The following is a 17,461-nucleotide window of genomic DNA, read 5'->3' as shown; positions in this document are numbered from 1 at the left end:
AAACAGCAATATCCATAATATGCATGTGCTGGTAAAGTAAGGATGAAATTTAACTGAAGCTCTCTTACCCTCTGTAGCCCTTGCACATTCTTCTTGCTTTATTTCCCCACGCTTTCCCCACACTCATTAGTCTGATCAGTAGTGTCTCCTTTTTCCAGCCTTGCCTTTGATTTGGTGCAGAAATTTCTGTGTGTTCATTTTCATTAAATGGAATTTCTAAAAGAGTTGTAATTATTTGAGATTAGAGTTTAAAAAGAGTATGTGATGCACTCAGGAAATTGTTTACATAAAGTCACATACAGTGTAAATTATTCTCAGTTGAAGGAAATAGAACAGTCTTCTATTTCTCATTCAGTTTGGCCCGATTCACTTAATAAACAATATTTTTTGGTGACAGCAATAAATTCATGTCCAAGAAGTTTCACACCCCAACCTTTGCTTGTGGGCTCTATTAATAGAGTAACTTCACTGTCATTATGAATTCTCAGTGCTTTGACTTTGCCAGAAAATATTGATCTGTAGCATGATCTGTCCAAGGGCAACAGCATCATTAATTGCTAAGTGATCTGCAAAACAATTAGAGACCTCCTGGCTGTTGTACAAATAGATGAATGGAGCTGTCTACCTAATCAGATACAGTTGTATCTATCTATGGACCCAATTGTGTTGTTCAGAAATGTCTTCAACATCTGTCACTTTCCCACTTCTCTCAATAACATATGCCCTGCTTCGCTCAGCAAGGTTCCTGCTCAAAAGCCTTGGAGGGAAGAGGGAGTTTCATGCTGTTTCCTAAGAAGATTTTTATCCTGTATGTGCATTCTCAGATTTACTTAAGAGACAAGCAGGATTAATGTAAAGTTCATAAGCATACAATAGGCTGTATTTCACATTTGCATTAACACATGAAGGCAGAATAAATATATTAAAAATTAATACAAAGCCTGGATGCAGAGAATTTAATGTTTAAGAAAATGGAAGGAACTGATGATTTTCTAGGCTGTTATTCAGCACCCACTGCAATGGAAATCTGTCTTTAACAAGAGTTTCTGAGGACCAAAAGGTAAATGGTAAGAATAAGACTGTGTTTATCACTGACATATTTCTGTGTGGAAGAAACCTATTTGGAAGGAAATAAAGAATTAGCGCTCTTAAAGTCCGCTTAAAATTAGCTTGTACAGATGTTGCATAAATATCCTCTGCTAAAAATGCTTGTATTGAGATCCAGGTGATTGTTGGGGGAAGAAAAAAACAGACTGACACTGTGCAGCGTGCTCTGTCAGTTAGGTATCCATGAACTGATTGTGTGATGCAGCAGAGTGACTCAGGTAAGAAAAGTTCCTAATGACACACAAATATTTTCCTAAACATTAGTATTGTATGTTTCCAGAGCCTTTGAAGGGTTTCATCCTGTTTTGAGAAGGGTTTGTGATAAAAATGATATTTTTTAGAAGTGTCTTGAAGAGTAAGCACAAGCATTGCATTGACACTGTGTATATGACGGTTTAGTGCTTCTAGATAATTTGGTATTGAAGATTACATATAAGGTCTGATTTCCTTCACATTATTTGGTTACATGTTCTCTTTTATCTTTGTATCTGGCTATGAGGTATATGGGAATTGCTTAATCTCGGCCTGAATCTCTGATTGATCACCTGAGGAGAGCAGTGAGTCAGCCAGGCAACTCACCTGTGCTGCTGGAAGGGGTGGAGCCTGCCTCCACCTCTTCTAGACCCATCTAAGTGCTGACTACCAGTGGGGAAGGATCTCTTCTGGAGATCCACCCCACTGGTGTTTTCCACATGAGCCTAGGATAGGGTGAGTGTATCTATCATTTCTGTTTCCTCCTTTGATGTAGCAACTATGCAGCCAAGCTCTCTGCTATACCATAGTATCTGTATATTCATTAATTGTACAGAGGTTTGTTAGCAAACTTCTGTAACTGTCACTATCATTTTGTGTTGAATTTTTAGTTGCTTTTGATTTGAATGATATGTGAACTTTAAGGTATCATTCCCCTCTGTGAAGTATTGGTTGTCTTCTGTTTCTCACTGAGCAACGAGAAATATACTTGGTCATTAGTTCCACTGCTGTCTGGCTCTATTTTAGTCATTAGGGTTTTAAAGAAAAGCTGTTCCTTTTTCTAGTTCTAGTTTTGCTGCACATGGTACAAGGACCAGAAAATGTGCACAAGCAGGAGAGAATGTACTTGAGGATAGATGTGATTTAGCTCCTGCCTCTTTTAAGGGCTACATAATCTTCATAATGTAGCTGCAGATCCACTGACTATCTTTTCAGTCTCTCAAGAGGAAAAGCATGAGTGATTCCCTGTAGGAAGTGATTGAGTGCTATCCCTATTACTCTGTTTCTGGGAAGGACATTAGGAAAGATCCAAGAAGATATATCTGGTAGATAGAAAAGTTGCAGGCAGAAACTGATCCTTTTATAACAACAAGAAAACATTATTTATATTCCTCTAAGAAACAGTTTCAAAAAATCTGCGTTTTTTTTTTTTTAAAAAAACAAAAACATCTGCTGTGTGTATCCTACCCTTGTTTTGTCTCTAAGCATCTGTAATCTACACATGGATACAAAGCATCCTGTTTTTACAGAAACAATCCCAGTTTGAGTGGAATGGTTTTGTGATGCTTTTCATGAGCAGTTAGGTGGTTCAATAGAATAATAAAATAGCTTTCCACCTCGTGCAGACAGCTGGTCAGATGCACTGTAGATCACATGTGAAAGTGAGGCTGGCGGTCCTGTCCCTTCTGCTGTTTTATAGCCTGAAAGAGGGGAAGCAAAACATGAAAAATACTTAGTTCTTGGCAACCTCCCAATTTAATTTTCATCTGTATATTCCTCTGCCCTCCATTCAAATAAAAGCAAACACAAATCATAATGCGGGTCATAAGGAAGGTAACAGAAAAGCGATAGCCTAAACAGTCACAGTCAAATTTTCTAACAGCACAGCACTGCAAAGGGTAGATGTTTCTAGCAGGGAAAATTTGGTCTTTACTCCGGCAACTCAGCTATGCTTTTCCTGGCACTGCTCTCATATTATTGGCAATTGCATTTTGGAGCTACAACAGTGCTGTTTCACTTGCGTAAACAAAAAGCTTTCCTGGGAAAGTGACATTATACTGACTCAGTTACAGATAATATAATGTTTTTTCTGGAGTGTAAGATGTAAAAGTGGTGGATTTGGGGCCACAAATATGTTATGCAGTGGAAATAATTTTCTCTTATCCTGAAGAAAATGGTTTCATATTTTCTAAGCAAAAACAAAAAACAAACAAAACTTAAATGCTTACAAAGTGTTTGTTTAATAACAAGAATGCATAACTGAGATGTGTTCTCATGGTGCTGCATGGGGATGTCTGTAGATCAGGGTCTATATCCAGCCTGTATCTAATGCAAAGCACCGTAAATATTTGTCTTCCCTTTTCTCTAGCAAAAGCAATGTGAATGTCTGTCCCACTAATCCACAGCACTGCTTCTTCTTGAGATCTCAACGCAGGAACTTGAGAGTAATGTCTGTAATGCTGTATGCTGTTGCATCTTGATGGAGAAAATCAGCCTTTCCAGGAAAACTGAAAATTACATATTTTCATTACATCTAGTCCCAGGTTAGATATTGCCACCCTTGTGAATAATCAGTAGTCATTTCCTATTTAAGTATGCTCACAATAGTCTGATGGTCTATCTGCATGGTAAAATGATGCTTACTCAGAAGCTGAGTTAAACTCAGTAGTCATTGTGCAGTCATGCTAGCCACCAAGCCTTTGAAACTCTGTACGACCATGAGTTGTACTTCATGTGTGTTACTAGCCAGCAAACCATAAAGAAAGGCTTGATTACAGCACAATTACCTAACTAAAGTATTTTGTATCTGTAATTAAGCTGCATGCAATGCTTAGGGTAGAAACTGAACCATGGTAAGGGCTGCCATTGCATTGGAATGCACTTTAGCCAGGGTGTTGAGACACTGGCAAAACAAATGATCATGGAACATTAAGTGCTTTCTCCATGATTGTTACTATTGCTGTGTGGGCTGTACATGTATGTTGCCAGTCAATTCTTTTTTCTGGGGGGGGGGTTGGGGAGGGAGGAGGACTGTTGTGGTGTTTTTTGTTTTTGTTTTTTTAAGCATTTTTTAAATCCCCCCCCCGTTTCTGGTTGTTTTTTGTTTTCTTTGTTTTTTTTTTTTCCCTCCATTATGGTTGGGATTTTTTTGTTTCCATGCTTTCTTTTTTAGCCACATGCCAATATCATATTGTTTAATGACTACATTTTTCTTCTAAGGGGTTATGATACAATAAATAAAAGAAACGGAGGACGATGAATGTTTTAAGAAAGGAAGCAATTAAACTAATGTTAATTCTTTGAAAAATTTGTCAAACTTTTACATCTCTTTTACACAGACTTCTTAAAAAGAAATTGGAAAATATGTACATAAAAAAAAAAAAAATCTGAGGGATTCATCAACTGTTTTTGAGACTTTGCACATCTTTCCTAAGATCAAAGAAGTTCCTTACTGCTTGCACCTTTTCTCAGACTTCGCTGTTTCTGAATTCCTACCAAGGTCTCATAAAATTTTGGCTTCCGTGTAAGACTTATAATGCAGCTCTTGGATGCCATATTCTAAATTACTTTTAAAAATCAGATTTATTGCAAAAATTAATCTCTTCAGTTAAAACTATTTTAAAAAAAGAACAATCATGCATTTATTCTTCTCTTAACAAATAAATGCCAACTGTCATGAATATCAAAGTGTAATGGCAAGCTGGTTTAGCTTCTCAAAAGGGAGCTTCTTTCTGAGGCACAATGCATCAGTTTTTTATTCAGTTAATTCATTCATACATTGCAGAGCAATTGGGGGCTGAGTTGTGAGTTCTCCAGGTAAGTTTGTCTGTCATTTGTTGAGAGCAAATCCAGGATGGGTCCAATAGGATTGTTCTGTATTTATTTGTGTGACAAAATTTCCGGAGTGCATGAGGCACCATGTAAAGACAGATTTACATTCAGAAATGAGAGAGTATTAAAATTCTATCTGTAAATCTAATCTCAAAACAGTGGCAGCTAATTTGGTAAGGGAATAGCAGTGTCCGGAAGTTCTGTACCATGAAATAGCACTAACATATTTATAGTCAGCATTCTCAGAATAAGACATTCAGCAGCATCTTCACAGATAGGTAAGAAAGCCTACTCCTGTTTACAAGATGCTGGTAATGAACCATGGAGGATTGTGTTTTGGGGCCATGTGTTATGTAGCTCACTTTTTTTGGTAATTGAAAGTGATTTAATACATCTTGGAAAAGAAAGGTCCAACCATGTGCTGTAAGCCTTACCCCTTGCTGTACAGAATGGGGAATGCAGCAGTTTCATGAAGACACTGAGAAAAGACACAATCTGTGCATGTCCAAAAAGTGCAAATGAATCCCCTGTCCTACATGGCGTGAAGTTAATTTTCCAGTACAAAGGTTACTGTAAAAGTAAAGGCTAATTTCTTTATAGATTTTACTATCTCATGGGGAATAGGTGTTTATTCTCTAGCATTTGCAAGGCTATGATGTGCAGGTTTTGTAGAAGTGAATTTACCCAGATCAGTTTCACTTTGTGAAAAAGTTTTCTTTTTCTTTTCCAGTAATTACCCCTCTGTTGATGATAGCTATTTTTACTGAAAAAGCGTGTAACATATCCAAATGTGTTTATATCATGTGTGCATTTGATGTCTTTTTCTACTACCATATGATGTATTTTCATTCTCTTGGATAGAATGGAACTTCTCCAACTCCTTGTAGCGCTCTGGAGATAATAATTGTGGTGGGGGAAGTATGTAACTGCTGGGGAGATACAGTTAAATCATCCATCGCAGGAAAGAAAGGATGGTTTAGCTGCCCATAAAGATGGACGTGTCTAATGAAATGCAAGATTGTTAGCAAGGGATCTGGGTATCGTACTTGCCCATTAAAAGCAACAAGTAACCCTGAGCCACTCCCATGAAAGACGTTACACAATAGAGGAAAAATAAATATCTCCAAATTGTTCTCTAAGTCTAAATTATGCACAATTTTAGACAGAAAACAGTGGTCTTAAAGTCTAATTGAATTATTTCAGTTGCCTAATTTGAGAGAAAAACAAAAATTGAAGAGTGAAAAGAGCAATGTATAAGTGGTATTGGGAGAGGCCAGTAAAACAAACCCTGTAACGGATAAGATTTTTTCATCATTACATTATTTTTCTGGACAAAGATTGTTACTGCATTTTTTTTCTCCACAGCGTATTCCATTCTGTCCCTGGCTGTCTTGTGCTAATTTATATGACCCAACATGTACAAAATTAAACACTGAGATTTCAGGGAGGCAAACCAAAGCATGCTTATTTCCATGGTGATGAGCACAGTGAATAATCCTTATAAGATGCAAAAAATGAAGTAATTACTATTTCTGTTTTATTTGTGAAAGTATTTACAGTGTAGAGCTTTATTCAATTTCCCCAATGTAAAGCTTTTGTGTGGAAGACTCTCAATGCTCTTTTACTTCTGGGAAAGCAGAAATTGGCTGCTGCAGGTTAGTGCTGTTATTCTTTCCACTGTTAGTAGAATGCAGGAGTTTCTTGAAGACAGTTTTTACCTTATATGCTTAAAATGGAAATAGAAATGTATAGAAGGACAGCTTCCAGTTCTCATTTGGACTTCTTAATTTCTTTCCTGGAAGAACTTGGGCAATGCTTGCAATTTACCTGCCAGCACCTGTCAGAAAAGAAGCCTCATTCCTAAAAAGTGACCTCAATAGCCTCAATCTTACATTGAATAAATCACTCAGAACTTGTTCATTGGAGTGCTTATGGTAGTCCCACCTAAATTTTGATGTGTTGGTGGATTACAGAGTAACAGAAGACTTTGTACCAGAAGTTTACCTCCATTCCCCTTTATCAGTCTGTGTGTGTGTGTGTGTGTGGCATCAGTAGACTTTAAGACTAAACTATGTAGCTTTGTCCCTCTTTCACTGAGTTGTAAGGATTCTGAAATTATGTGGGCTTTCATCTACTTTCCAGTATTTGATCTCATTGCTGGGATAAACCTTCTGGAATCTTTTGAGTTTCTTACCTTAAAAATGCAGATGATAGAGTTATCTAATGAGTTTAGTGCAAAAAATAAACATTCATCAAAGGTGTGGGATGTTCTATGCACTGTGAAAAATCAGTATTATCAATGTAGTCAATCTACTAGATCAGTCCATTAATTCAGTGATTACACCAAACCTAGAAGAACTGTCATTTTTTTTTTTTACTTTGTAACTCCATTTATAAAATGACTGCCCAGTACACTGTGCATTTTAGAAACACGTTCTTGACCTCAGGCCTTTCTCGAGAAGCTGGAGTGGCATCACCATTCTTAAATGGAACATATTCCCTCTCATTTAACACATGGCATCCTGACTGTGGCAGTTAACTAAGGTACATGTAATTAACAGATACCTAAGTGCATTTGCACACACACTTATCTAATTACTGACAAGCCTGGGATGTATGTGGCTCTTAGCATTTCTTTTCCTCACATAATTTGTACTTCAGAAGAAAAACTTGATGCTTTTCTATGTAGAACAAGCAAACAAACAAAAAGAACAATTTAAATGAGTTAAAACATCTGTTTCTTCCATCTTAATCTAAAAAACAGATTAAAAGTTTAAAACTAACTTAAAAATTATATCAAAGACTGCTTATATGCTAAGTTTCAGCCAAAAATACTTTTCACAACCAAATTATCAAATCCTCTGAAAGAGTGTTTATAATGGAGTTGCTGATGCAACTTTTATTATAGAGATATGAATGGCTATAATGAAGGCTTCCGTTGATGCTCTGGCAAGCCTACTGCTAAAAATTATTCTGAATTTATCTGGCATTCAGAAAATGCTTGAAGTGGCCAAAATGTTTGCACCATCATTATCACTTTGACAATGTCTCTTTTATCCCAAAGGAAGTCAGTGATGAACAAATTCAAGCAATGTATGAGATGTGCATATTTAGCATCTGTTAGGAATTCTCGAGGCAGCATTGTTTCATATAAGAAATCCAGGCCAAGAGTTCAGCCACCAGCTTTGAAGCAGTGTATTTGAATCAAATGTTGCCTATTGTGTCATTTGAAAATAGATTAGTTTCATGCATTATGATTTTTTTCAGATATTATATTGGCGTTCCATGTCTTTCCTTTTGGTCTGTCATACCATTTGTTTGTATGGTTTTGAAAGATTGCTAGCATATGTATTTTTTCAGAAAAGATGTACAAAGTGTTCTTAATCTTGGTCTAATTAAAGACGTGCTACTTTCCTTATTTTAGATTCCTGAAGCAGATTCAGGTAGATATCTGGTAACAGGAATTCATGGTCATCTTTTGATACATCATAATAGAGAATGCCTATGAGCAATTGCATCTTGTAGTAATATCTTTTTGATAGTTTTTTTTTTTTTTTTTTCTAGTAGTCTGTTTTTAGACAATAAAATGGTACCTCTTCTTAAACTTCAGATGGTTTGCCTGTGTGCAAGATCTCCCTGATTAATCAAGTTTGGGTGCTAAAGTGATTTTATTAAGCTCCCACACAGGGACCTATCAAGTGAATTAAGTTCCTGTGTTGATGTACCTTAACTTACTTACTCTAAATCAATATACATCAGACTTGAAACTATATCTATATAAGTGGCTGCACAGTAGTGCTTGAACTAATCTAATAAAATAAATTCTAACACATAGTTTAAACATGTTCAGTGTGATGTTGTTCAGTCTTCTGACTATACTTTCAAGGATTTTAATTCTGAGACCAGTAAAACAAAAAAAACCTCTACAGAAAAACCTGCACAAGAAATTTCATAGAGGGTGCATGATTTAAGAAACAGGAGTTTTGTAAATAGAATTTTCATACAGCAAATGCTACAATTTCTGGTGGATTTTTGGAAATCATTTTGGAAATATTAGGAGAAAAAAGTAGCACAGCCTCATTTTGAAATTAATTTGAAATGAAGTACAGATGTTTTTCTTGAATGTCAGTGCCAATGCTGTTGTGTGTTGCATCACTTAAAAATATATATTTCTGTACATTTTTTGAATTCTTCATCCATTCTTTTTGGCTTTCAAAAAATAAAGTACAGAAAAGGAAGCTGAGAATGAAACCAAAATGTATTACTTTAGTTTGAAGGTTTTAAATTGGGTTTAATTTGAGGAGTCTTGCAAGCAACTAAATATGCTGATAACCCGGTTTTAACAAAAACTCTCCCTGTCACACTCTATAGCCACGCACATGCGACTCTACAACAGGAGAAAGGAGTCTCTTGAATATCTTATGCTCTTCCTTGGATTCAAAGGAGAAGTCTTTCTGTACCGAATCATTTGTAATGAGATGAAAATATATTTGTGGTTTGTCTTGCACAGTCTCTCAATATTGAACAATGATTAAAAAAAAAGGTTCTTAACAATAGTACTTGGCAAAGGTACAGCTCATCGCAAGCTTAACTGATAGTGGGCCTTTCTCAGTGTGAAATTTAATTTTCTTTTAGATAGCTAGCTGTGCTTGGTGTCATTTCATATAAGCCATCTTGTCAGCACTTGGTTGCATGCTGAGGTGGGAAAGTGCCCTGCAGGAAGGAAGAAGAAAACCACTTCTTAGCATGATATCATCTGTAGGACTCTGTACAGGATGAGCTTATATATTATGGATATTGGATATGTCACCATTTGAATCAAAGAAAATGAGGTACACTGGGAGAGGGGAAGAGGAAATACAAAGCAGTGTCATATTAACAAGCCCAAAGTACATACCATTAATTGAAACACCTATGGCACAGCCCAGTCCATAAAATATCTGAGCCAAAACAGTTTAAGTCTGCTTTCCATATATATGTATGTATATGTGGCATATGTATTTTTTTAATTTTTTTTCTTAGTGAGTAGCTACAGTACTGTGATTTCCATCACATTCAATGGAAAACAGAAAAATTCCATGAGATAACTGTAGGTCAAAGCAGAATCCACTTGAAGAACTGGTGATCTCATGAATGAGCTGGTTTCAACTTTACTTATCTACTAAATAATTAAAAAGCCATAATTATGATTTTTGAAAAGTTCATTTGGTACTCACAAAGGTAAATACATATTTGTATATATACACACATACATATTATTGATGTAAAATGAACATACCAGGTAAAATAGCTGGTGACAAACACAGTCATGATGACAGAAGAGACTGAGTACTTCATTACTTCCCTAACTCGTACTCCTTCATTTTTCAGTCTCAGCTCCGACCTGCTGACCTTACTCCCCAGTGTGAGTTACATGAATGTTGTTCAGCAGTGTATTTACATTAACAAATGTCCAATAAATTTTTGAAACTTTCTTGCATGTGGTAACTGGAAGACCTACATATTTTACCTACACGATTTTATACTTTCTGGAGATAACTAAAAGAGAACAACCTTCATTTTTTGAGGGCCACCTTCTCCAGAGTAACTTGTAAGAATGAACTCCAAATAATTCATAGACTTCTAGCATTCAGTCTTGCCAGGTCAAATTTAAACTTCTCCTGGCACCCAGAGTGGCACTCTTCTTGCTACTACTTGCTTAAAAAAAAATACAAGCTATAGAAACACTCCTGCTTATGTAGATGCGGTGCATAAACATGCGTGGATAATGTACACACAAATGTACACATCCACGAAACTACCAGCTGGCACCCATGTGGAAGTCAGAATTTAATGAGTAATAAATGGAAGATCGGCACAGCTTATCTTTGATTAAAGACTACTGTGAATGTAGAACAGATGCCTGTATAAAAATGCTGTAAAGAAGTTAATCTTTCCAATTGAAATGACCAACTTAACCAAACTTCAGGGTATGGTAAGTAATAAAACTGAACTGGTAGATCTTGTAGATGCAGATATGCATGAGAGAGCGATGGGAAGGTGGCTAGCCAAGGGGAATGAGATTGTCTCATTATCCTGTCCTGGGAGATGGAAATCTCTGAAGAATAAGAAGTGTTGCCTAGGGCAGCTGAACATGTTCAGGTGGGAAAATCTCAACCACAAGGAAGGTTGGAAAAGCAGCTTGTGGCAGAATTGTAAAGTGAGATACTTCTTAAAGAAGGAGAGTGTCTATATGAAGTCAGGAGTGAAGACAAGATCAGGATTTAGAGATGACAGTAAGAACAAGAGTTTCCTAAAAATCCAGGTGGAACTGTCTTAAGCTTAAGGGAAGACATTGAAATGTATTGGCTAGAAGAGAGCTCAGAAGGTTTGGCATTTTTTATTAGAAGAATTCTTCTAAAATGATTTCAGACTCCCAGAGAAATGTATCTTTAGATGCTGCAAGCTGCTCTAGATAATCTATTTACATTGCAGAAAGTTCTGTATTTTAACAAAAGTGATACTCATTAAGAAGTCATATAAGAAGTCATAAATACACATTTTAGCATTTTGTGCGAGTTAATTCAGAACCATGGTTACTTTAGAACATCTTTTTCAAGACTTAATTTCAGCTACTTTGTTGTTGACTAGTTTCCAAATTGTTATTAAAGCTGCTACATATATTGTACATTCTATTCTGTGATGTAAATTCTCAGTTAAGTAATGGCAAATGGAATATTCTTCAAGAATGAAAAGCCAGGCAGTGTTTCTTTTGTGTATTTGTTTGGGTTTTTTTTTGTTGTGTTTTTTTAATGTATTTAGTAATGTTCCCAGAAGAAAAAAGAAAAAAAAAAGAAAGAATCTGAATCAGATAGATATTCCCCTACAGAAAAAGTTGAAAATAAAGCTCAATACTCATTTTGTAAATATTTCACTTTTTTCAACCTGCAGAGGGACACAATTAGTAAGCAAAGGTTTGATCACAAAACTTCTTCTTTTTTTTTTGTTTTATTCTTTATTTTCCCCATGAAAAAATGAAAGAGCTTTTAACTGACCCGAAATGATCTTTCTTTTAATTATGGAAGGTTATATAGTTACATAATCCAGGCTACTACTCAGATGGAATGACAAAGATCACAAGTTCAGACAAACAAAATCTAGGTCATCTCTAAAATCCAGGTTAGGTTTCTGCCATTTTTCTGGTTGATGTATATTGACAGTAAGAACACAGCTCAGTGGCAATTGAAAAACGTGTAAATACTTAACATTATTTAATTTGTTTTCTGTACTGGGATTCTAATAGGCTTTTCATGGAAGAGGGGGTGAAAAAAAAAACTTCTTTCCTAGAAGGCCTGAACTGGAAACGTTACACTGGCGAGAATAAATTGGAGTGTACAACCTCGTGACTTGAAACTCCAGTGTAATCACAATATAAGGCCAATCCAGAAATATTTATTGAACATTGAATCCGTATATTCCATACACTTCAAGGTGCAAAAATTCCTGCAGTACTTCCCAAATAACCAAGGACTTTTAATAAACTATTAATACAGAATGCTATACAAGTAAATGGAGATACGACATACCTCTCTGAGAAGAAAAATTGTTATGCTTTAAAACTTTGTTCCTACTAGACCCATTTAGATTTGCTGTTCCTTGAGTGAAAACGTTGCATTTGGGAAAAATCCTTTATTAGAATTCATTCATTCATTCACATTACTTTGTGTAATTGTCTTAATAAACTGACTGTACTTCTTTCTACAATAGTTTTTCTACAAATTGACTCAATTTTGAAAGTTTTCAAAATTATTGGAATTGAATTGATTTTTCAAAGAGCATAGCAAAAATACTTCACATGGATGAAATGTTCCACTAATATACCTCCTCTCGTATGATTCAAAGCAGTGGACTTACACAGGTGTAATTTATGGCAAAACTGAGCCCTCAGAGAGCAGGTAGACATAAACCTAACTTTAGAAGAAGGATGCATTCAACCAGCAAATGCTGTAGCTCATTATATTATCTGAAATATGTCACATAAGGTATTTCACTTAAATGATTCTACTACTTCTGATAGACAGAAGCAAGGAGGATGGCCTCAAATATTAATAATTCCATTATTCTTTATGCTGTCAGTCATTAGCTAACCTTCTATTATGCAGTGGAAGGTTAAATGGCACTGCTGAAACAGTGTCTTCTCCCTTGTTAATAATAATGCTCACATAATTCTGTTCTGAATAATGGATTAACGATTTTCACCACTGGCAGGCAGGCCAATGGGTAACTGCAATTTAAAAAGCAGGTTAGTAAAACTATATTTAAAGGATAATAAAAACAGTTGAAATAGAGCTTGAGATGGATTCAGATGCCTTTTTAAGCAAGGGACAACAATCAGTAGCAGAACTTGATCTTTGCTATAAATCTGTAGCTTTGAGATTATAAATTTTATGGAAACTTGTTTAACGTTTGATTCATCTAGAGAATGATGCAAGGACAAAGAAGTAAGAATTTAATACTGCTTTTTATTTTCGTTTCTACCAGCATCCATCTTTGAAAGGAACATTACAGGCTTGCCAAATGAGAAAAGAGAGTGAGATTCTTGGAGGAACAGCTTCCTGAGAGAGGATAATCCAGTGACAGAGTAGATGATTGTTATGTAAGTGAAATTTTGAATTTATTTATGCACACATTTTTTGTGGTATAATGGTAATAGCAATCAAGATTTCCACATCAAAGTTATTTCCTATCTGTCATGAGAAAACTGTTTTAAAAATTGACCATCATAAGATAGTTAAGTACAGAACCAGTTCTGCTGATTTCCTTACAACTGGCCTCTACCTGAACTCATGTGTTCATCCTCAAAAGCTGAACACTTCTAGGATAGGAGGCACTTTAGACAGTTTATTAAAAGAACAAAATTTGTGGAAAATGTTCTGCTTTCTGATGGAGATAGGTGGACATGGAAATAAGAAAAGGTCTCAAGTTTTAAAGGGTGTTAATAGAGGAAAACCTGGTTGTGCTGTTTAACATTTTATGTTACATACAGATGAGACATCAGCTTGATTTTACTCCTTTGCACAGTCGTTAATACAAATCCTTAAGTATCAACTACTTTTTGAGGGACTGTAGCTGAGTTTTGCTGAATTTTGAAACTTGATGAAGTGAAATGTATAAACTGGGGGAAGAAAGCTGTTTATTGTTTTGAGTTTTGTTTTTGTCGCTGTGAATTCCACATAGATTGAATTTAATAAGGTCTGTTACAGGAGACAGTGATTCTCTTAAAACATGACAATTTTAAAATGATAGCAAATGCTCTCTGAAAGTACTATTACTGAGTGTAGAGAAAAATGTCATCTTATGCAAGATAATCATAGTAGTAAAGATAATCATCGTTGCTCTTTGAGCATGAAGTAATAGGGCAAATTCAATTACAAAGGATTGCTAGCATTCCTTAAGAATAAGTGAAGATTGATCTTTGGACAGAAGCTATGAACTGTATAAAATTGACTGCTAAATACATACTAATTGGCATTTGAATTAGATTTTGTTAATCTTCTACTTAAATAAGTAAGCACAGATAGGAGCTTGGAACAAATTCTATGAAAAAGTGGACTTAATGTCATAATCAAATATATTAGCAAGTAACATGTAAAAATGTGTTTTTATATATAGTAAAAAGTTAGGAAGTGTTATTTGCAAGTACATCACAATACAATCAGTATTGTATAATCAGTACATCACAATAATCAATATTTTATTTTTCAAGCATTTCTGAGTATTGAAATTGACAGAAAATCACTCATATTATACAGGTAAAGGCACAGAATGCAATTTTGAGTTCCCCTGGTTTCTTCTGCTGTAAGGGAAAATTTTCTAAGAAATCCTGTATTCTGTTAGATGGGATGCAATTAAACAGAATTCGTGTCCTTGTCTGGACTTCTACATGCTTTTTGTCTCAACTCAGTCAACAAACTTGGAGTGCTTGGATTTGCATAAATTGTGCAATTTTTGAAGAGTTTATATTCTTCCCGTTGTTTTTTTTCCATACAGTATACATAACTAAAATTTTAACATTGGGTCAGGACAGCTAGAGAGTTTAAGATACACTGGATATTGACTTCAGTAACAAGCTCTAGGTTTAATTCTGAAATATAAACACCAAAATAATTGGAAGGGATAATTGGAAGCATTGCTTTTTGCATCTTGCTTTAGTTTTGTAGGAGAAACAAATATCTATTTGGAATCTCAGCTGCTTCTTAAATCACACTTTTCTTTCTTACCATGGCAATAATTGTGTTAGTAGTCTGTTTTTTGTTTTGTTACGGCGTAGCTCTTCCAAAAATAAGAAAAATGCCTAGAGTCACTGATCAGAACAATTTATAGTAAAATATGTCTGTCTTAATGCTTAGTGGAGGAAATATTTTGCTGCACTATCTAGGTTTTCCAGCTTCTACCTTACTCATAAAATATAAAAGTAACATTGTATTAAGCCCTGCATTAGAACTTATTCAGAATTCTAACAAGGGTGTCTATAAATGGTATGTTATAAATGGTACTTTACAGTGGGGACAAAACTCTGCTTCTTTTGGGCACTTAGCCCCATGAGCATGTAATATTTATTATCTTGAAACTGAAAAGTGATTTGCTTTCTCACAGTAATACAGCACACAAAAAAGCTGAAGTTCAGAGCAGTTGTGTGCATGTGCAAGGACGTTGGCTATAATGAGCTGAGGCTTTGGCCTGCCTGTAGAATGGCAGACTGAAACCCTGTGGGTTTGAGCCTTGTTGATTTCTTGCCTTCAAATACAATATTTTGCATTGGTTGGTTTGCCAACAAACATATTATCATGGCAGCAGTTCTGACCTCTTTGTGAAAAGGTGAAAGCAATTTCATAACAGTCTGTTTGCAAGAACAGAGAAAGCCCTAATGACAAGAACAACATTTTGTTCATCATTAAAACCCTTGATTTTTGAAAGTTGTCGTGTCTTCTTCCATGAGGTTCAATACCATAATATATTTTTTAAAATGGCTTCTCTTTCATAGTGAAAAAAATAGGAGTATCCTGGTGGGTGGGTGAACAAACTAAAACAACACTAAGCTCCTGAGGAAAAACAGGGGAAAATATGCACTTATATATTTTTATATAATACACGCTCCTCTGAAATATATATATATATTATATATGTCTCTTCTTAGCAGGTTGAGTTAGAAATAGAATAGCTTCTATTGTCTGTGTTTTTAATCCATCTTTTAAGATGTAGCCATTAATAGGGAAAAATAGTTTTGATTCCATCTTCATATCTTATTTACATCTCTTTGGAAATGATGTCAGTGCTGAGATGGCAGAGTACAGTAAAATATTTGTAAGTAAATCTTTGGTAGTTGCATTGGCTTGAGTTTCATTAGGGACCAGTTTTTCTCTTGTGTTCTCACAATACAAAATAGGAGTTCTAAATGCGGATCTATAAGAGATGGCTTTTGAGAGTCCTACAAAGACTTGATGCTCCTGGAATGCTGGTAGCGTGGTAGGTCAGTGTGTTTGGCCTAGGGGGTACAGTCAGTGGTATTAGTACCGGACAGTTCATACAGTCCCAGAGATAACAGGGTACCAGTTGGAAAGGTAGATGCTACTCAGAGCAAGAGGATGGAAATGTCATTCATACCAAATTCGTGCATAGTGAAACAATATATTTGAATACATCAATAGAAATCTAATGGAGATTAAAACAGGAAGCAATACAGTGGGAAAAAAAATAACATTAGCAGAAAGCAATAGCAACTGGATATGAAGCAATCAAAATAATTTTACCCCTGTTAGTACAGTATTCTTATACTGAACTTCACAGCTGCCACTTAAGAAATTGACTTGAAACAAACTTCACAAACAAAAATGGCATCTTAAATGAAACCAAACAATAAAAATGTTCGAGGAGATGGGTAAGTCTTTTCCCTAAGAAGAGCAGCTAATGAAGTCAAATAGCACAGGGAAAAACAGCACAGAATATATTTCAAAAAGAAGATTGGAGAGACAACAATTCCTTTTTTTTTTTTTTTTTAACAATGTAAGAATGTAGATAAAAAGCCATTTTCTTGGTTTGTATTAAAATGTTCCAGCAGCAGGCTTTAGAATCAAGGAAATGATAGAAGCAACAAACATTAGCCCTGTTGAGCAGGGCTGCGTGTCTTCAGAGAAAGACAGTCTCAACAGTTATGCCATGGGAAACTCTTCAAAGCAATTATAAATTAGAAAGAGAATAATGAAAAGGATTTTTTTCATTCTGTTTTCAGATTGAAGTAGAATCAGAGGGTTTTAGGCTCTTTCTTTCAAAGAATCACAGAATGGCCTGGATTGAAAAAGGCCACAACGGTCATCAAGTTTCGACCCCCCCCGCTGCGTGCAGGGTTACCAACCACTAGGCCAGGCTGCACAGAGTCACATCTGTTCTAGTGCTTCACCACCTTCTGAGTGAGAAACCCCTATTATCTAACCTAAACCTCCCCTGTCTAAGTATAAACCCATCTCCCTAGTCCTGTCACTATCCACCAATGTAAACAGTCATTCCCCCTCCT

The 17,461-nt window shown here is 35.6% G+C and overlaps 2 protein-coding genes across 5 annotated transcripts in view; one reads left to right on the top strand and one right to left on the bottom strand.

Annotated features, from left to right (window-relative positions):
- Nucleotides 1-17,461, top strand: part of LOC125691903 (bifunctional heparan sulfate N-deacetylase/N-sulfotransferase 3) — a 415,179-nt gene that overhangs the window by 268,047 nt on the left and 129,671 nt on the right. For all 4 annotated transcript variants that reach the window (XM_048941854.1, XM_048941853.1, XM_048941856.1 and 1 more), the window contains one exon: nt 13,432-13,546. The gene's annotated coding sequence lies outside the window, so the exon portion shown is untranslated. The remainder of the gene's footprint in view (nt 1-13,431; nt 13,547-17,461) is intronic.
- The window catches only part of LOC125691909 (uncharacterized), a 178,565-nt gene that overhangs the window by 77,633 nt on the left and 83,471 nt on the right, over nt 1-17,461 (bottom strand). The gene's annotated exons all lie outside the window — the stretch shown is intronic.

The sequence above is a fragment of the Lagopus muta genome, chromosome 4 (genome assembly GCF_023343835.1).
Source record: "Lagopus muta isolate bLagMut1 chromosome 4, bLagMut1 primary, whole genome shotgun sequence".
Classification (NCBI taxonomy): Eukaryota; Metazoa; Chordata; class Aves; order Galliformes; family Phasianidae; genus Lagopus; species Lagopus muta.
The sequence above is the reverse complement of the archived record's forward strand: the minus strand, read 5'-3'. Positions and strand labels throughout refer to the sequence as shown.